Raw genomic sequence first — 18,381 nt, forward strand, 5'->3', positions numbered from 1 at the left:
GTTCCTTCATCTGAAGAAGGCCACTTGTGTTGTGGCCAAAACGTCGTGATTTTTGTTGTTTTATTTTTTACCTACGTGACTTTACCCAATAGAACCAAAGAGTATGGATCCTTGCAGTCACGAAAGCTTCAAATCCACATTTCACCACTCTGGTTAATGTGGGTTGGTGAAGACGTATAGTATGTATAGTACAACCAATTTTGATGGACTGCCCTTTGCTGCCCACCATGTAGCCCGACACTACACTTTTAGACCTTCTGCTGAGCATCCGATTAAAACACTGACGAGATCTCAATATTTAAAAGTGGCCCAAAGCCCCGTCATAGCACGAACATTACACTTTACCTATCTCAACAAATGTGGACATCATGAATCTTTGGTCTAATCTCAGATCTTGTGAGTTAGAACTCGGGGGCTCCTCATGCACAGCCAGCCAAGGATAACTCCCCGCTATAGTGACGTCACAGGAAAAGGACGTGACGTCACCTAAATATGGGCGTGGTCAAAAGCGGCCCCATCCCCCGCTCTTCCCGACCTTGCTTCCCCCCTTGCCGAGGTTACCCACATGAACAATAATAATAAATCATAGATGTACATTATGAAAGAATCAATTATTTTTCACAAAACTGCTCCTGTACGACCTTTTGCCAATCCCCTGCTGGAGAGCCTCTTGACGATTGCACGAATCATGTTGGTTATTTGCACATACTTCACCATGCCGGTGAGTATGGGTTGGTAAAGGAAAAGGAGGAGCATTAACGTACAAACAAAAACCTATTTTACTAGAATGCCTTCTGCTTCCCATCATGTAGCCTGTAACACCTGGTATGCGCTATCCAGACTCCAACCTCCTTAACGTTAGATGGAGACATCTGGCACATCCCCAGCAGTTTTGTCTACAGGCTCAACATATAACACAAACACACCTCCCTAACACTAACGTTAAACTTTACCTATCTCGACGAAGGTAGACATCGTGAATCTTTGATTTTTTTCGAATTCAGAGTCAGAAGTCAGGAGCTCCTCGCGTGCACAGGCAGCCCACGATAAAGTCCGACCCAGAATGATGTCACCGTGACGTCAGTTAAATATGGGCGTGGCCTGAATGTGGGTGTGGCCAACAGCGGCAGCTTCCCCGCCCCCCGCTGCCCCTCCCCGCAGGTTTCTCTCAACCCTCAGTGCGCATGCGCGGGCGGCATGTCTCGGACATCGCCTTCAGCGGCCGTTGGCGACGCGGCGGTTGTGGCGGGAAAATTAATAAAAAAAACTTCCCCCGAATAACCGCGACCTTTAACTACCCTCACGGATAATCCACACGGATCTCTGGACGGCAAGGCGAAGACGATCAATGGAATAATCTCCGGTGAGAGACGGAGAGAGATGGGCAGGCGTGAGGGCGAGCCAGGTTCAACTTTGTTGAACGCTGAGCGCAGAGTGAATGGGGTTTATACTCTTTGGTTCTATTGGGTAAAGTCACGTAGGTGAAAATAAAATAACAATTTTCACCTACGTGACTTTACCCAATAGAACCAAAGAGTATGGATCCTAGCAGCCACGAAAGCTTTAAATCTAGAATTGAATGGGGTTTGCTTCACTCAGCACGCGGCTTGGACACTTCGGTGTGCAAAGTGTTGTCTGGTTGTGCCGTGTAAAGGAGGAGGACATTCAGTAAATGTCGTTGGTTTGTTAATGGGAGTGTGTGGCACGGTAATGGATTGGGTACGACTTACAACACAAGTTCTGCTCACATTGCACGCTAAGGGTTAGCACGGCGATTACTACGTGTGCATTTATTAGTTATTGTTTATGTTAAAAGTAGTATTGATTGTTAAGACAATAATGTTTAGTATTTGTAGGTGAATCATTTCAATATTGTACAGTATAGCATTGTCCTGCTGTGTGGCTCTCACGTGGCGGGCATCAGTGCAGCAATATCCAGTACGTGGTTGTAATGCACTTCTATAGCCCCCTGCCAGCAGTGCAGCAATATTCAGTACGTGGTTGTAATGCACTTCTATAGCCCCCTGCCATCAGTGCAGCAATATTCAGTACGTGGTTGTAATGTACTTCTATAGCCCCCTGCCATCAATGCAGCAATATTCAGTACGTGGTTGTAATGTACTTCTATAGCCCCCTGCCACCAGTGCAGCAATATTCAGTACATGGTTGTAATGCACTTCTATAGCCCCCTGCCACCAGTGCAGCAATATTCAGTACGTGGTTGTAATGTACTTCTATAGCCCCCTGCCACCAGTGCAGCAATATTCAGTACGTGGTTGTAATGTACTTCTATAGCCCCCTGCCATCAGTACAGCAATATTCAGCACGTGGTTGTAATGTACTTCTATAGCCCCCTGCCACCAGTGCAGCAATATTCAGTACGTGGTTGTAATGTACTTCTATAGCCCCCTGCCACCAGTGCAGCAGTATTCAGTACGTGGTTGTAATGCACTTCTATAGCCCCCTGCCATCAGTGCAGCAATATTCAGTACGTGGTTGTAATGTACTTCTATAGCCCCCTGCCACAAGTGCAGCAATATTCAGTACATGGTTGTAATGCACTTCTATAGCCCCCTGCCACCGGTGCAGCAATATTCAGTACGTGGTTGTAATGCACTTCTATAGCCCCCTGCCATCAGTGCAGCAATATTCAGTACGTGGTTGTAATGTACTTCTATAGCCCCCTGCCACCAGTGCAGCAATATTCAGTACGTGGTTGTAATGCACTTCTATAGCCCCCTGCCACCGGTGTAGCAATATTCAGTACATGGTTGTAATGTACTTCTATAGCCCCCTGCCACCAGTGCAGCAATATTCAGTACATGGTTGTAATGCACTTCTATAGCCCCCTGCCACAAGTGCAGCAATATTCAGTACGTGGTTGTAATGTACTTCTATAGCCCCCTGCCACCAGTGCAGCAATATTCAGTACGTGGTTGTAATGAACTTCTATAGCCCCCTGCCACCGGTGCAGCAATATTCAGTACGTGGTTGTAATGCACTTCTATAGCCCCCTGCCACCAGTGCAGCAATATTCAGTACGTGGTTGTAATGTACTTCTATAGCCCCCTGCCATCAGTGCAGAAATATTCAGTATGTGGTTGTAATGCACTTCTATAGCCCCCTGCCACCAGTGCAGCAATATTCAGTACATTGTTGTAATCCACTTCTATAGCCCCCTGCCACCAGTGCAGCCATATTCAGTACGTGGTTGTAATGTACTTCTATAGCCCCCTGCCACCAGTGCAGCAATATTCAGTACGTGGTTGTAATGCACTTCTATAGCCCCCTGCCATCAGTGCAGCAATATTCAGTGCATGGTTGTAATGCACTTCTATAGCCCCCTGCCATCAGTACAGCAGTATTCAGTACATGGTTGTAATGTACTTCTATAGCCCCCTGCCACCAGTGCAGCAATATTCAATACGTGGTTGTAATGCACTTCTATAGCCCCCTGCCATCAGTGCAGCAATATTCAGTACATGGTTGTAATGTACTTCTATAGCCCCCTGCCACCAGTGCAGCAATATTCAGTACGTGGTTGTAATGCACTTCTATAGCTCCCTGCCACCAGTTCAGCAATATTCAGTACGTGGTTGTAATGTACTTCTATAGCCCCCTGCCACCAGTGCAGCAATATTCAGTACGTGGTTGTAATGCACTTCTATAGCCCCCTGCCACCAGTTCAGCAGTATTCAGTATGTGGTTGTAATGCACTTCTATAGCCCCCTGACATTGTGCAGCAATGTTCAGTACATTGTTGTAATGCACTTCTATAGCCCCCTGACATTGTGCAGCAATGTTCAGTACATTGTTGTAATGCACTTCTATAGCCCCCTGCCATCACCAAATTCACACTGACCAGCGTGGTGAAGTACGGTAAATAACCCCTCCCCCTGGGAGCTGCATAGCATGGGACAGCTGTCAGCCAGCAATGGATTGAAAAAGGAGCTGTACTCTGCACACGTTGTTATTCAGGGTAGGGTAAGGAACTTGGAGGTTCGGTATGCATAATGTGCTCGGAAAGTATTGTATTCTGTATGTGTGTTGAATCTCTTTCGCACCGTACCAAGCCCACCGTGCTCTTCGGAGGTGCGATAATATATAAATATAAGTAGTCATACTACTGTAATACCACTATTAATATGTAGCATTCATTTTATTAGTAGTACTGTAATTTGTTGATATGCAGGTGTACATGCCAAACGTTAACCAATGTTAAATGTTAAGCCTTCTCTTTTGAATACAGTGTGTTTTAAACATGGAGTTGTCTCCAGCTAATTCTTAAATGTATATCATTCATAATGTAGTAGTAGGCAGGTAGTGCATTTATGACACTTCAATTGTACATAGAGCTTGCAGGTGTGATGAAGGAAACCATGGGAAAGGCTGGAATTTTTGTTGAAAAAAGGACAACAGCCACAGTAGCTTAAGAGACCTAACGCGAAGTGGTCGACACTGGCCCATGCGATCGCGTTGCGACAGCGGACCCACTTTCCGCACACAGCAGCTCCTCATGGTGCCCCCCATACCAGGACCAGTGGTGACCTTGTAGCCACAGCCATTCCTCTCCCTGGCCCCATCCGGTCCAGGCATCCCAAATCGTACAAAATGTACTGCAACGGTGGTGAGACAAACAGCCCTTCGGGCGACAGCACGGTGACGGACACAAGCCCTCGCGGCAGCCTGGGCAGCACGCTGCTCCGGACCGGAAGCGGGGGCTAGCGCAGCCCTGTGGTGTGCGGAGAGCAGTGCTGCTCGTAGGCGAGCGGTGCGCTGGACGCCTACATCGAGGACTTTGAGCAGAGCGGAATCTGTGCGTCACCGCCATCCAGGATACGTGCAGAGCACAGCGCCGCGCAGCATAGCGGAGCGGAGACGCGTGGAGGAGAGGAGGATGCGCAGTGTGGATGAGGGTGGGTTGCGCCTCTCGCCACGCGAGGAATCGCTCCGTGGTGCTTGCGCTCGAGTGGCTATCGAGTGTGCAGGCGGTGCAATGGTATTGAAGCTATAGTAATAGGTTTTTACCCTTTTATCTGGCACAAACACTGACACCTTTATACAAGGGATCATGTTTGCAATAACCACAACACAAGTAGTCAAAATGCAAACAAAAAAGACAACTGATAATATGCACTGTCCTTGAATTTGATTGGTCCACACCCGAGACGGCTTTTCTGAGATCCCAGTCTCCACTGGTGTTGGACCAGAAGACGCCAAAAGGCGTCTTCTTATTCTTAGCGTCTTCTTGTTTGCATTTTGACTACTTGCGTTGTGGTTATCGCAAACATGATCCCTTGTATAAAAGTGTCAGTTTTTGTGCCAGATAAAAGGGTAAAAACCTATTACTATATCTTGTTACTGGCAAAGGAGGTCTCATAAGGTATCGAAGCTAGTTGACTGGATGGGGGATAATTGGAGAGGAGAACCCCATTTTTTTTGCTTGTACTGGGTGCTTGTCAATTATGCTATGCTATCATGAATGTAATGTAATTCCCCTAGAAAAAAAACCCTTAATAAGGTCTAAAGATACATTTTCGTGAGAGTCCCACACTGGGATGCTTGGCAAATTCCATTAATGAGTTCATTTTATGTCAGAGAAAACTATCCACAGTAAGCACACGCATATGAGAGGATAGCATAGGTCTGAACAGATAGGTCGGTGCATGCATTTCTTTCTCCTGTCATCTTCCAGCAACTTCACTGATTATCGAGTTTGTAAAGTTTGTGAAATCTAAGTGATCCTCCAACCTTTGTGTCAAAATTTGCAGATCCTACACTGGACACATCTGAAGTTTAAACAATAACAGCTCATGCACTGATTTATCCCATATTCTCACAAACTCCACAAACGGATAACATCATTAGTTACTGATGGTGCAAAGTAAGGCAACATTGCAGGATTGCCGTTCAGGGGTCAAGGAATCTAGGGGAGAGCAAATTCATTGTGTACCAGTAAAATGTCTGTGGGTCTTACATTGCAGGTGGCATGCTGCTTGTGGAGGACCTCATCTCGGGCACGTGCAGCCTCACTGCTGCGCTGCAGCGGTCGTGGCTCATAGCCCGACGGTCAGTCTAACCACGGACCAGCTCCTAGCGGCGCCAGTTGACGGTTCCTCCAAGTCCTTGCTCCGCTCGCCTGGCGCCCACCGAGACCTCGCAGTGTCGCACAGAGGCAAGCGGTCATCTCTCGGGGTCACCGCGCACAGCCTCGGCGCATCATTGGTGAGGGGCAATAAGCCAACTAAACGGTTGAGCTCAACAGCGAGAAGCAACAAGGCCGTGATGCCATTAAATTTGTCGGCAAAGCCCGAAAATTATTTCTTTTCTAACCAGACGAATGTTTTGTTGTACTTACGGAGCAGTGAAGCAACTAGGCGTGAGCACTTGCCGAACGGCGGCTGTGCGACAAGTACCTATCTCAGGTGGTTGACAAGCCAAAAGGATAAGCTGGATGTGTCGGGGATCACGAGCATTCCTGAGCTCAGGTACCCGGCCTGGCTGCGTGACTGCGATGTGGACTCCCAGACCAGCAGCCACGAGACGGATACCAGCACAAAGAGAGCAGGTGCCGCTCAGAGCCCGCAAAGCAGACCAAAGTACCCAGAGTGGCTCAAAGTTTTGGATATCTCCGGCCTTACGAATGTAGCCAACGAGGAGCCCGTGTCAGAGGACAATAGATCCCTAGATGTGTGTATATATATAGTCTGTATATAGCAGATGACATTTCATATGTTTTCAGGTACATATTCAGTCTTTTCTCACAGAGACGGCTGAGCGGCCACCCATGTGGTTGTGACGTGCGATGCGTGATTCTTGATGCACAGCCTCATTGGAGGAGCTGCTGAGCAGGGCGCACATGGAGTTGGACTCCCCCGGCTTCGAGGCCCCCTCCCCGGGCAGCTTCAACACGGACGTCTTTCTAGGGGCTGATCGTCCCTGGGAAAACCCCTCCACGCCATTGTGAATTTATCTTTATATCCACACTCACGCACAGCATAGAGGCTGCACCGCCTCTAAGTATGATGTCAGATTTTGAATGTTATAAGCTAAGCAGGTAAGCCTGGTTATTACTTGGATGGGAGACTGTTTTGAAATAGCATATATTATAGATTTTGGCTGCTAGGTAACCAGGAGTTAGTAATACGGCAATGGAATCTTGAATCTATATCCGGAGTTTTGCATTTTACTCCCTCTGTTTTCACCGGGTTCTCCGTTTTCCTCTCACATACCACTCGCTGATGAAATTTGCAAAATATCACTGCCAAACCCTCCTGAGACTTGGTGAGATTTTTCTGGCTTCCACCTTGATAATAAGTCAACCAAGTAATTTTCTCTCAATCGTGTCTCTTCTCAGGGCCGTGTACCACCTGTCGCGTCTGAAAGAGCTGGTTGACACCATCAAGGAGAACAAGGATGGCTGACTACCCGTGATGTAGAAAGCCCGAAAGCATTTTATGGCGGTGGTCGAGGTTTCTACTCAGAAGGATACGTTCGCTTGGTCCTGCTAATTCATGGTTGTTAAACATCAATGGTACTTCAGGTGCTGTGGTGTGAATCGCAATTACTTGTGAACTTGTGGGGCCCATGGGGCACAGTAATTGCCCTGTTAATGGAAGTGCCACAACAAAGTATTGGAAAAATGTGATAAAGTTCGTTCAGGGTTGGAGTTATTGAATGGTTGCAGCAGTATTTTGCACAGCAAATCCATACAGACTCAAATGTCACTTGAAATAGAACGGATATGTGAACAATATTGTGAGCACAACTAAACTAATTTTGGTTTTAGCCATTTTGGAAGGAGACTACTTTATTGGGAACATACATGCTAGTATTTGTGTAGTTATAAACATTTGGGAAATCACTGTAAAAGTACATTTGCTTATTTAGATTGCACTATACCTGTATTGTAAAATTTCAGAACCTTTTATGTAATTTGTAATCAATAAACCAAAGTTGCATATTGTATGCAACCCATGACTTGGATTGTTTTTATCATGTCTTGTTTAGCATGGTTGGTTATGTACAGTGTGAAAGAAATTCAACATACATTAAATATTTTCTGATATTTGAATGTTTATATTGTACATGTATATTTATTTTACAATAAATCTGAGACAAAGGCTTATACACATGGAATTGAAAATATTCAGCTATGATTTGTATTTCTCAAGTATTTTAAGAAAAGTCAGCGAGTCTCGTGACATGTCTTCACATTTGGGAGTGATGATTGTGATGGATATACAGGCATTAACCTGCTTACATTCCTAGAGTATGTAAGGTGAATTTGGGCATTCTGGGTGATTGGGTTTTAGGCCAAACACAGGCAGATGGTGGGGGATAGATGTTTTCAAGCATCTATTAATTATTCATCGGCATGTACTATCTTACTATGATGTAAAGTTCAAAAACATGGTTCATGAAGGGAATGGAATAAAAACTCAACTGTGCACAAGTATGGAGGAATTAATACTTGGAATTCAATGCAAAGATCTGGCCATATGGCGTTTACTGGGCACCAGGGTTGCCAAACAACACGTGAAAGATGTGTATCAGGCACAGCCTCTGCATTATGAAAAAAATATCACTTCCTGAAGAAGTGCATTTTGCTTCTCCTGTCTTAGGTCACCATCAAAATAAATTAGAGCAAATGTGACTCGACTGACACAGGCAGCATTTATACTTGTGAAGTGTTCTCCTTCCGACGTGTGGTGTGTGTCGCACACACTGTCGGAGACGAGGTAGTTGCAGGAGACATCGTCTCTTTATTATCTTGTTCACACCAACTCCGGCCTCACTCTCTCGACCACGTTGCCATAGAGCCCGGCCTAGACACGACCCTGTCCGTGTTGCACCGATGGCGTCGACCGAGAAGGCCAACGACTGTCTGGCCACGCAATGATTGGGCGAATGCGGTGGCAACGACAGCGACGTCGAGACGAGTCCACTCCCAGAACCGGCAGCCCGGAGCTGTCGCTCTCCGCTGCTTATATTCTATATTCTACTCGGTGCGGCTTGGCTCTGCCCTATCCACGCCTCCCTTCTCGAACCGACCAGAGGGTTCCAGAGGCTTCCCTATGAGGTCTTCCATGACCCTTGCCCCAATTCCTCTGCCCGGCCGGCACACCCGTATATATGCTCAACGGCGTGTGCGCAAACTTTCCACTGCAGTTGCCGCTGCTGGACAGCAGTCAGCGCTGTGTCACTACACTTGTATGAACACAAGAATTACATAATCACATCTACACTTATATGTAATGGGCTGAGATAGGCGCACACAACTTCTTGGGAGGCAACACTATTTATTAACACCAACACATTACACTTAACATAAATTTCGATTTAAAGCTTTCGTGACTGCGGGCTAACACCAATCCCGAATATCCGCCCCCACAGCCCTTTAAATAACCTCCCATACAGCCCCCCAATCGGCTACGCGTGTACGAGTGACGTCCCTGCCCTCTGACCCCCGACCCCCCCGTCCTGCGCGTGCGATTGGTGTGTCGCTCTAAAACCGACTCCAAATCCCCGCCCCGCAGCCCTTTAAACAATCTCCATTGCCCGGCATCGGCGGCAACGCGTGTGCGAAGGACGTCATTGCCCTCTGACCCCTGACCCCCCGTTTAGTTCGTGTGAGTGGTGCGCGGGGTTGTGTGAGCGGAGACGTCGCGTTTGAGTGGCTGAGAAGCGACGGATTGATTCCAGGCAGCCACGTGCCAGCCCCGAGCTATGCCCCACAAACAGGACCCGCGGACCCGAGGGGCTGCGCCGTGAGGAGAGTAGCCGGAGAGCGGCAGCCCTCTCACCGCGAGCGAGGAGTCGAGTAGCGGCTGCTCTCACTCGAGCGAGGAGTCCGGAGCCCGCAGCCCTCCCGAGATCAGCCCTCCCCCAGGGGGGGAGCCGGGGGCCCGCATCCCCCACAACTGACAACCTGTGTACCAACTGGCCGAGCGAGAGTTTGTGTGTATTTGAGCGCAATCGTGCCAGTGTTTAGCTGTACCAGGGAGTTTGATGCAGCAGATTGTTTCGGTGTAGCAGGGTGTCCGGATTGTGCCGGCACACTATCCTTCTATCTGTAATGTCGTAGGGTGAGCTCCATTAAAAGTTTACTCGGACCCCAACCTGTCAAAGCGCCTAATCTCGGAACGTGGTTCTCAACCTCGTACCTCACCCATGCTACGTACCTTTGAGACGTCCTGCTTTTACAAATGTTGATGAACTGGAGGGCAAAGGTCTGGAGGACCCCACATGGAGTCTGGTTTCTCACACCCGAGCCTCCTGTGACATTTCTGGAGGCTTCTCTGGAATCTTTGTCCCATTTATTGAGTGCAGATTTGGCTTACTTCTAGCTTCATCCCAAGACGTCATCCAGTTTGGAAATACCCGAAGGTTGTGGGAGTCGCCCCGTGCTTCAGTTTCTTTCCAACCCTCGTAATGGCCGGATGCTCACCAGCCGGAAGTCTTTTGCTGCTTACACCACGACCGAGGTGTTGAGAGCAACCATCTCGTGGCTGGTCGGCAATGGAGATGGTATTGTCGATTTGGGGAGCGTGAGTCTGTGGCGTTCGTGGTGCTGCTGTCACGGAGGCGACACGAGTTTAGGAAATTCAGTTTTGTGGGTTTCCTGTAGCGAGCACTGAAAGATCCTCTCTTCCTCTTTCTCCACCCTTGTCTCTGCTGTCTCCATGTCCCCGTTCAACTCTTTCTACACCGCTTTCCTTGAATGTGCAGCTGCCTTTACGGCCTCCCTCTCCCCTTCTCTCCACCTCCAACCCATCTCCGTCGTAATCTCCTCCCCTTTGTTCAGGCTCTTCCCTTTCTTCCTCAGTCTATGGATGGGGTTATTGTTTATCGGGCTCTTATACAAAAAATGGAGCTTATTTTAGCCTTTGAATAGGATTTTCTGTTTTCCTTCGGTAGCATGTTGCGCACATAGGGAAGATCGAGCCACGCCACCGGTTCCCATGATCAAAATCTTTGTCAACTTGTCTCCCTCGGTAGGAATGCCTTTCCTTCTGCAGCAAGCAATTGTCTTCTCTCTCTCCTCCGGTATTTCTTCCGATGCGCTTTCTTAATCTCGCTTGCTGTGTGTATCGACTCTATCATTCAACAAGGGCAAATAAAAAAAAATGCTTTTTTTTCCTCCACTGTTTTACCACTATACCTCCTGAGTGGGTACTCGGAGTTTCATCTAATGTACTATTTGATGAGTCGCTTCCACACAGCACAAAGGCGGTAGCTATCCGAACTGTAAATTTTTCTTCCAATTTCGATAGATTCTCGAATTATTCTTAGGCAGTAGTAGCTAGTTTTGCACAGAACTTCAACATTAGAATCAACTGAGTGTCCTTGTTGGCACGTGTGTTCTGCTACTGCTGAACACGGGTGCCAACAAATAATACATTATTTAAATGCATGCCTATAAAGGGCAGCATACTTCAATAGGGATTACCATTGGTACGGCTATTTTAATACACAATAGACAGGAAGGACAAGATCAAAGGGCTCTCATAATGCACATGCATAATGTACGTTGACTCGGTAATCTCCCCCCCCCCCCCCCACTTTGCGCGAGAGTGCCACAAATCTGGCTGTCGCCTGATGAAACTAGTTGTAATTACTGGCAAAACGTCGTACTCCAATTGTAAATGTTGTGGCTTGGCTCTCCAAAGTACCAGTGACGAATTGGCTTGTTCTGTTTCCGTGACAACCCTTACTAGTTGGCTGTGTCGAGTGGTGGCGGGTTTTAACGACACGTTTATATATGTATGCGATCTAATCCAAAAAACACCTCTATGGATGATATTGGGCGCGAAAGCCTACATGTTAAACCAAAATTTAAAATATATACAAAATAACAATAATTTCTAGTTTTCCTCATTCACATCGTGATTCGTATGAACAGACATGAGATGATTGAGACATGTTAAATCATAAACGTATTTATTAATATATATACAGATAGTCCTCGACTGCAATGTCCTTGTCCACGTGCAAACAGAGTTAGGATAGCAGCCTCCTTTAAAAGCCAGAGTAGATTTATACGCTGTAGAAGACAGTTGACGAATCCTCGTTGCTTGATTCCTCCTCGGATCCCTTCAGCAGTGAGTCGTCACCAGTCTTCTCTGCCTGCTCATTCTCCATGTGGCACGGCTGGGGTGGGTGCAATACGCCAGGAGACTCCTTATGCAGCGAGCAGCGAAGCAGGCCCATCTCTGCCTGCTCATCCTCAACGTGGAATTGAGGAGATGGCGGTGAGCTGGGGGCATCGGTGAGGAGGGTGTTACGGAGACGGCCCAGCTCTGCCTGCTGCAGAATCGTCTGTACGACTAAGCGCTCGCGGCGCCTGCAGGCGCGCACATGGGATGGCGTGTCCGGGATGATGTATGCAATGCAGGCCTTCGTGAGTAACACCACGTGCTGCACACGTCCACACACAGGTAAAGGATTTTCAGTTTCAGGATTTGCATGTAAAGGGTGCTTACTAAATATAATATGGCAGCATCTTAAAGTGCTTTACATCTCAGGTCAACTATTCCGGGGACCTGAAGCCCAGGGATATTATATTGTTACGTCGTTTTTCCCAATTAAATTAAGTCATTTGAGTAATTTTTGAACATTTGGCAAATTATACCGAGACACTTTTTTTGAATTACTTAATGGGTTTTTTACGTTCACTATGCAGCAGGCAACATTTATGATGTGCAGTTAATGCACCCACAGTATTCACCTGGGCAGCCGCAAATTACCGCAACAATCAGCAAACACTTACACTCGGCCATGTCACCACTACAAAGATTCCCTGTGTAGCCTTTCACAGACTGAGACAAGTGCATCTATGAAGGGTGGCACAGTGCCTGTGGGGGTGGTGTGCACCTTTATCTCGCCAGTGATGATTTTCACACACTTCATCAAGTACTCATTTTAAGACAGAATCAACTTAAGGGAAGCTCAACACTGGTTCTAATATTTTCCACTGTTGTTGGCTGTGGCCAGAAATTGTACTCCGGTCACACAGGATTGGTAGCGCAGTTCACAAACAACTACGCAGCCGCTCCCCTTCCCACACGCACACATGCTTACGTGTGACAAATTGCATCAACAACATGAATCGTCTGCTGCATGATGAAAGTGAGTATTGTATTACCACTATTATTTGTGATCTCAGAAATACTGTGCAATTGTGAGGTGTAATAGCATTACTGGCATTATCTGTAATGACCCATTGACAATGATCACGGTTTGCTCTGCTGACCTTAACAACTGCTCACAGATGAGTCTATACGATGGTGCAGTAGTGTAAGGCTTTGCACACTAGACTTGCAATCCAGAGGTCACGGGTGTGAATTGATCTTTGATCGTGGGAGTGTAAACAACGGTGAAAGGTTTTTTTTTTACATTCCACTGCCTCTATCCACCAAGCAGTGTAAGTGGAATACATCCAGTCAATTGGTCGGCTGAGTTTGGTGCTGTTCAGTGCGGGAACTCCCAGCTCTTCCCAAGACGTCTGTCCAGTGTGGAAGAGCAGTTCAAATACATCTTAAGGGTCTCTCTTGAGCTCCCTATAGCAGGAGCCCTTTTGCCATCAGTGACATGAGCAAGTAATTGGAGGGCTGTACCTTTATCTTTCAATGGGTTTATGAATGTGTGTGTGTGTGCATGTTGATGTGTACCTGCATGGCAATGACGAAGGCCAGCTTTGCCGTCAGTACTTTCCAGTACTGCTTGGTGACGGAGTAGGCTTGGGGATGATCCGGCGGGTAGCGATGACCTGGATACCTACACACATACAACCACAAGCACGCATGGACTATATTGAGCAAAGTGCCTCGAAAGTAGAGTTGGCGCTAAATTGAACAAGTATGGTTGTGCACAAACGGTATATGCGTTCACAGCCCTTTAAAAAATCCGCTTCTGAAAGAGGGCCTTCCCACAACGTGCAGCTTGTGGGGGCTCTATTGACCATGGTTCACGCTGGTCCGTACCAGGTTGGTGAAGGTAGGGAGTACAGATAATGGGAGAACAATATAGCACAACTATTAATTTTTCTGATCTACCCACTGCTGACAACCTAGCTCCAAAGTCGCCTACTGCACCTGCATTGTGCATGGTGTTCATCAATCTAAGCACGAACAAGGCTCAAGCCTGCTTGACTTCCGGAATCTAAGATTAGCTGTATTCGTGGTGATTTGGTCATAGTCAAGTAAGGTTATATTAAATATCGATCAATATGGTTATATTGATTATAGTTGTGTATGCCAGCAATTCAAAAACGTTACAGAAAAGGGTTGGTAGATCGCATCAATTTCCTAACTAACTGTGCTGTGAGGTGACCAGAAGATGGCTGTAGAGCAAGTGGTTTCATGTCTGTGTGGACCTTTAAGCTTCATTTCATTATCATGGGTTCTCCAGGACCTCTTATTGCATCCCACATGCATAAGACCACCTTAAACTGGAATCCCAATGCACGGTCTTCCTGCAAAGGGATCTTGAGACTCAATTAAGCAGTCGTGGATCGATAGATAGATAAATAAATAACATTACTCTTTAGCAAGGTAACAATGAGCTGTAATTTATATCAATCTATTATTATATTTCTCTAAGTGGGACTTTGGTTGTGAAGCCATCCCACCCGTACCCACTGCTCCCCCCCTCCAATTCCCCCCCCACCCCCTTTACTGTCCCCACCCACCATGCACACTCTTCCCCCAACCCTACCACAACCCCTTACTACCCAACTAAGCCAAACCCTGTGTCCACGGTAAGGGGCAGGGCATAAACAGAGGTGGGGCCTAGGGGAAGTGTGGGTCTTAAAAGGAAAGTCACGGAGTGAAAAGAGGAAGAAAACGAGCATAATCAGGAAGGGGCGGAGCCAGGAGGACGCCACACCCAGAAGGATGTCGCATCTACCTGGACAACACACCCAGACATCAGTGCATCACATTCGCAGGGACGGCACCCCCGATAGCTGGGCATGACACTGAATGGCACAAACCTGCAGGTTGTGTGGATTGCCGGATCAAACCAGGCTGGCAGGATGTTGGGATAATTTTGCTCCTTGAAGTTGCTGATCTTGAAAATTGAAAAGCTGTCCTCCGTGTACCCATGCATTGTAGGCGAACCTGTGCCATACTCTGCTGAGTATCCATAATAATACACCAGGCGTGGGATGATGTCCGTTGTGAATGCCAAGATGCATGACTGTGGAATTAGCATACGGAGGCACAGCGATAGCGGTCACTTAGCATGCAATGATTTGACCAAGGCTTCTGAACATCTTACCTTGGCAATTACATTAATTTTCACAAATACAATTTGGGGGGTTGCTGCCAGAGTGAAATGGTTACTATATAAGGACTTGCAATCTGGCAGTCGTCAGTTCATTCTCCTGACACAACAGTTGAAGCAATGGATCATTTTCTTAAATCTCCCCCACCTCTGTCCAATTAGCAATATAAATGGGTTCATCACTGTTTTAGCGCAGGTAATTCCACATCTTACAACATGTCTGGTCATCATGGAAGAGTAGGCCAAATACCGTGTAGAGGGGTTCTCTAGAGCTACCTTTAGTTGAGGCCCTTCTGCCAGCAGTGACATGAGCAAGCAATGGCAAGGCTTTACCTTTTGCGATTTTGGGAGAGAGTGGATAGGAGCGGTGGTGCAGTGATTCGTGCACTGCACTTTGAATTCAGCACACATGCAATTGACTTCCAGCTACGACTAACATCAGTGACGAGTGATACCCGAACCGCTCCTGGTCCCCCACTACACCTCTTCTCAAACCTGCCAGGACCAGAATGGTGAAGTATGGTAAAAAGAACCCACACGGCTAACATGACATGTTATGTCACTCATAAGATGGGATATTGAGCGAGAAAGCGAGCGGACAATCTGGCGACTTACATTGGTGATTACAGAGAGGGTGGCAACGATACTCAGAATGTCGGCCCAGGCTCCAATTCCTCTTGCTCGTGAAACCACAGGCCTCCTCATCTTTGTTACGAGCTTCCACGCGTCGACCCGCACTTCGATGATGTTGTTCAGCAGTGCGAGCAATGGCGCAAGTGGAAATGATGCCACGAAGAGAGTGACAAACCCGAATTGGATAACTGGGGTATATTTTGAGAATGGGTAGGGGGGCAAGGATAGGATAATGAGTGAAACAGGATATAGACATACACTCTTAATGCTGTTATGTTGTGATTACTTTAAGCAAACAAAACATGTTTTCAATGCATTGAATGTGTTTTAGTCAAAGGAGACCCCAAAATATGGTCACATTTTCGTGTCATTTGTTCACAAAATTATCGTGTCCATTACATTGGCCACTGAGATGCGACCAGCCACTACCATCTTTAATGCTAAGCTCTGGTTCACCTGGGTTTCTTTTGCACCATTTTCCACCACTAGGTGGCTATAATAACTAGATCACATCCTGTATTGAGGACTCCATTAACCGTACCACACATTTTTAGGCATATGCACTGTGGCTGAAATGCCAACAAATCACAGCAGTTAACCACAGTGGACATGATGCACAAGAGTTTTAAATAAATAGTAAGGGGGAAAAACGTCAATCCAAGCTGACCAATGTAGCTGCATTGGTTAGCAGACAAGAGGAGCAAATATGTGCTCCTATTGTTTCTAAAACTTAACTCCGTACATATGCACATACGCGCATGCTCAAAGACAATTGTGTTACAGTATATCCATAGATTGGTGCCTATGGCCAAATCACCCAGTATGCGTCAGATTTAATCAGATCCCAGAAGTTAAGGAGAGCTGAGCCTGAAAATTGGTTGGATGGGTGACCATGCAATAGTTATTGTGGGGTTGTGAGCAGCAGAGGACAGTGCAGCAAATTACATTGTTGTATTGTACATCTAAGCTCTTACATCTGTGCTCCCTGCCTTCAACAACCCGAAGTGTGGGTAATTTCCCTCCCACAACAATGTCCGACAGATACACAGGGGCCGTACACACGTGCCTATATAGTCAAATGATACCCAATTGTGTTTTTTTTGTTATAATAAAGTAAAACGCGTTGACTCCGTAGTGTGATCCTCTGAGCTCATTGTACCCATCTCGAGGTATTCATCAAAGAGTCCAAGTGGGCTCTGGGGCTGTAGTTCCAAGTGTTTGCTGGAAGAAGTGTTTGGTAACTGGATAAGACCATCAATGAGAAGCCAGTTTAATCATGGTTCGGTGACAGAAAACCCAGAGTTTCACGGTTTAACCCAACATCCGAGCAGCACCACATCAGATCTATAGACTCCTCAGCTCAGGCATACAGATATGGTCAACATATGAGTACATTAATTAATTTGTGAAATTATGAATTACATCCAAATTAAATGTAGTGTGTGCATTACTAGGACGTACCTAAAGGTGCCAGGTTGGGTTCATCCACCTTGGGGATGCTCTGCTCCACGCAGCCTCCTGCTTCCGTGCAGTCCATCCTCTTGATGTCCGAATTCTGGCTGTTGTTACTGCTGCAATTGGTGACACTGGTGGTGGTCTTCTTTCTTTAAATGGACTTAGGTCTACTTCGCTTTTCCTTCTTCTTCTGCTGCAAGGTCATCAACACTTTCATGCTCGTAATAGGATCGAGAGCAGCGTATGGTTTATTCTCACTGACTGGTGAAGCAGTTTGTTGACGTGGAACTAGGCCAAAGCATTCAAGAAATTTGGATTTCATGTCATTTATCTTAACGCCGCTATCTTTTGTCGAAGTGTAATCATGTTCAGGCTTCGGTCTGTACAAAAACTGTGCGTGAAGACTTTCATGAGTTTTCAGGATTTCAATAGGACTTAAAAATCCGCAGACTGAGCACATCTCATAGGGCGATGGTGGATTCAACACCGCATTGGCAAAACTGCCGTTATTCACCAAACCTGGTGCACCCTTTATCATATAATCCTTTTCATGGGTCTTCATGTGCCTTTTTAATTTTCCTGGCTGATTAAACCTTTGTCCACATATGCCGCTCCATTGCTCACGGGTCTCCTTATGCGTTCTTACGTGGGCTTCTAGGCACCATGCCAGTTGGAATTTTTTCCCACAGACGTCACAAGAGAAAAGTTTTTTCGCTCTTGTAACTCTACCGGATTGAGGTGGGGTTGAGACGGGTGCTGGTGAAGTGCCATCGATGGTGAAGGCAATTCTCCCAGCACCACCATGACTCGCAGCGGAGTTGCTCTCGCACATCTGAAACAAAAGACAAAGGTCACGCGCATGACACCCGTGTCACGAGTGTACTCACAAAGGCATACTTAAGGTGACATAAGATTCATATATACTACAACTCATTATACCAGAACTCCACAATATTGCAGTTCCTATCATGTACGATTTTACCCTCTTATCCACCCAAGTAATAT

General features: G+C 46.7%; 1 long non-coding RNA gene across 2 annotated transcripts; it reads left to right on the top strand.

Annotated features, from left to right (window-relative positions):
- Positions 1–1,110: 1,110 nt before the first annotated feature.
- Positions 1,111–7,986, top strand: LOC142930136 (uncharacterized). Of its 2 annotated transcripts, XR_012946096.1 has the most exons (5): positions 1,111–1,363; positions 4,753–4,916; positions 5,985–6,225; positions 6,828–6,963; positions 7,358–7,986. It is a non-coding gene; the product is annotated as an uncharacterized LOC142930136 (long non-coding RNA). The 2 variants fall into 2 exon arrangements; XR_012946095.1 differs by lacking the exon at positions 4,753–4,916 and having other exon boundaries at positions 1,169–1,363.
- The last annotated feature ends 10,395 nt before the right edge of the window (positions 7,987–18,381 follow it).

Source organism: Petromyzon marinus, chromosome 37 (genome assembly GCF_048934315.1).
Source record: "Petromyzon marinus isolate PM22_M1 ecotype Great Lakes invasive population chromosome 37, UKy_Petmar_22M1.pri1.0, whole genome shotgun sequence".
Classification (NCBI taxonomy): Eukaryota; Metazoa; Chordata; class Hyperoartia; order Petromyzontiformes; family Petromyzontidae; genus Petromyzon; species Petromyzon marinus.